This window comes from Hordeum vulgare, chromosome 5H (assembly GCF_904849725.1).
Source record: "Hordeum vulgare subsp. vulgare chromosome 5H, MorexV3_pseudomolecules_assembly, whole genome shotgun sequence".
Lineage (NCBI taxonomy): Eukaryota > Viridiplantae > Streptophyta > Magnoliopsida > Poales > Poaceae > Hordeum > Hordeum vulgare.
Window position 1 is genome coordinate 434,306,421 of NC_058522.1, and position 3,329 is coordinate 434,309,749.

Here is a 3,329-nt window from a genome sequence, read left to right on the forward strand (position 1 = left end):
TCAAGACAATATCCGACCGTGTCGGAGAGAAGAGGAAAAGATTTGCCCAAGAGCAAGAGGGTACTAGGAAGGATGTCGAGCGTGCCTTTGATGTTTTGCAATCTTGATGGGGCATTGTTCGGTATCCTGGTAATACCTGGAGCACGCACAAACTGTGGGAGGTGATAAGTGCTTGTGTGATCATGCATAATATGATCGTAGAAGACGAGCGTCCAAAGCGTCTGTACGGTCAAGGGTTTCAGTTTCAGGGTGAGAATGTTGTGTGTGAGCATGGAGGAGCGGCAACGTTTGAACAGTTCACCCAATTTCATCAAGACATGAGTGATTAGAAAACTCACGTACAACTGCAGAATGATTTGGTTGAGCATATGTGGGTTCATGTTGGCAACCAATAGATTTATCTTCTTTTATTCATTAGCAAAACTATGTGCGAACTATGTGAGACATTTTTATTTTTATTCTCTTGTAACAACTATGCTATTTTCGGTCCAAATTATGTTATTTGATTCAAATTATGAAAATCATGCAAAATAGGGCGGTCAGCCGACCACGCCAGTACATATGGGTCGGTGCGTTGGACGCGCTGCCGACCCATATCTAAAACAGGACGGACGCCGGACGGGTGGCCGATCCAAACGGACAAAAAACGAACGAAATCGATGTTTGTTTGGGTCGGCCCGTTGGAGTTGCTCTTACTCTCTTTCCAAAATGTAGTGATCTAAATGCTTTTGTATTTCCCTATGGAAGGAGTACAATTTAGCTGCCAACTGGTGGTATATGTCATCTATCGATCGGGTTTAAGAAAGTTGTGCTAATCAACCAGCTGCTGCTACAGCATTTTGTGAAGAAGAATTCAGTTTACTGTGGCTGGGTTGGGTATGGATGCGTGGTCCAACGATGTTCAGGGGACCAAATGCTTTCCCTCACCAACCAACTTAAATGGCCCTGGTTAGTACGTCCAAATACTACATGCCCAAATGTTGTCAACATCCACACAATTAATCAACCGGACTACGCGCAGGCAGTAAGCATATGTGCATGCATGCAAATACGAACCATGCAAGAGGAAGAGAAAAAGGAACTCCATGACAGCCAGAGACTGGACGCGCGTACGTACGTACCCATCATCTGACTCTCCACCAAACCTCCACTTACTTAAAACCCGACCCTCTGATTATTACTCGATCAGAATATAACGTGCACGGCGACCAGTTTCTGACGAGTCTTGGACTCTTGGTGCTTTGGCAAATAGGCTGTACGTACGTACGCGTTGCTTTGCGCATGCCCATGATGGCTAATTGATCGCCAAGTTTGGAGAAAGTTTGGTCCAAGTTGCCCTTTTCGGCTTGTTTTTGAACGACCCACAGCTGTCTTAGTCTTTGTGCAACTTTGTAAACTGCACGAGATTATTGTCCTACCAACGCCAGCCTTCAGCATTCTTGATCTGTTTTTGTTACTTCTGGCCCAGGAAGCGATTCAACTATGCCTACATCAAGCCTTTTTTGACATTCCGCCGTCAGCTACTTCCCCTATTCCTGAACTAAAACCGCGATAAGAATTATGCCCCTGAACTAAAACCACGACAAGAATTATGAAACGAAGGGAGCGCTACTCTGCGAAAGAAGCTCGAGCACTGCATCCTGATTTTCTCATGTGAATGACATGTTTTCTGTAGCAGTTTTGTCGGCTGCTGAAAATGCCTTCAACTACCAGCCAAGAATAATACTACTAATATCTGGATGACACTTGCAGAAAATCTCGGAACAGATTATCTAAAAAGAATACCCAGAAGGAAATGAGCTTGCATGCACTTTATACTACACCGATGGAAATGTACATGGATGCATTGATCCCTACATCTTATACATATCTTATTGAAAGAGGAGAAGGAAAGGGAAAATGATTAAGAAGAAGAAGAATAAAGGAGCTAGCACACCAATCATCAAGGAAATTGATCAATAGGCTCCCAAAGGAGCATCATTCTTGGGCGCGCGGTAATTGCGCAGCTAATCCACGAATTACCACCAACGCCTCAAGGTTAAAATAAATCTCCACACACAGCTTAATTACTCGCTCCGCCCCTCCGCAGGCGTTTATATTACAACCCTACCCCTAGCTGGAAGAAAGGATTACCAAATTGCCCCCCCCCCCCCCCCCCCCCCCCCCCCCCCCCCCCCTTGTAGAAGCCAAGCCAGGCCAGCATGGCAGGCCCTCCACCAACTCTGGCGAGCCCGGCGCCAGCTGCGGATGAAGGCGGCGGTTGGAACTTGGAGGCTGGAGCTTGGCCGGCCGGCTGGCCGGTCAACAGGCGTAGTACTCGACGAGCTCGTCCAGCGACTCGGGCTGCGGGTCGGCGTTCTCCAGCATCCAGAGGAGGTGCTCGAAAAGCACGACCTCGCAGCCGATGACGGTGCCGCCGGCGCCGTCGGCGCCGGCGTCGCCGTCCGAGCGGTCGACGAGGTTCTGGAAGAGCGGGTGGCAGACGAGGTCGGCGGTGATGAGGTAGCGGCGGCGCGACTTGCCGACGTAGACCGGGTGGAGGCCCGGGGGCACGGCGTCGGCGCCGTGGAACGAGGCGCCGCGCCCCCACGGGCCGTCCTCCTCCTCTCTCGCCGCCGCCGCCGCCGTGTGACGCCGCCGAGGGCGCGCGCGAGATCCGGCTCGACGAGTGCCACCGCTTGATCATGCACTTGAGCTTGCTGCTCAGCCCGCCCCTGGCCATTGCGCGCCCGAGAAAGCAGAGGGTGGATGGGTGTTTGGAGAGCTCAGTCGGAAAGGGAGAGGAGGACGACTTGCTTGCAGGGTCGGGGAGGAGGCTGGAGGCCATATATAGGAGGTGGGAGCGGAGGCTGGCGGGATGGTGACCGGTGGGAGGGCGAGGGTCAAGGTGTCGGGGACGGTGCATGGCCATGGCCAGGCGACGGTAAAACCTGACTAAAACCTGGAAATGGCGGTACGTAGTGTACGTATGTGACGGTGCGAGGTATCTGTCCGTCCGTCTCTTTCTCTCCGGTTGGCATGCAGCACGGCAGGCAGCGCGGATCGGACAGACTGTGAATTTGGGAGGACCGTGACATGCCCGTCGTCACATAGTGCGCCGAGCCGATATATATCTGTCGCGTCTATGGATTTATGCTTTGCACGAAGACGCACAGAAATGGCTGTGGGGGCTTGTCCGTAAGTAGAAGTGCATCGGCCAGAAGAAAGACGCGAGGCAACATCATCGTCTTAGGCCGTGTTTGTTTCATAAGTTATAGGATTTTTTTAAGTTTTAATTTATAAGTCATAAGTCCCTACCTGTTTGTTTACATGGACTTATAAGTCACGAG

General features: G+C 51.1%; 1 pseudogene; it reads right to left on the minus strand.

Moving 5' to 3' along the window:
• Positions 1-2,177: 2,177 nt before the first annotated feature.
• LOC123396097 lies at positions 2,178-2,893 on the minus strand (annotated as a pseudogene).
• Positions 2,894-3,329: the final 436 nt, after the last annotated feature.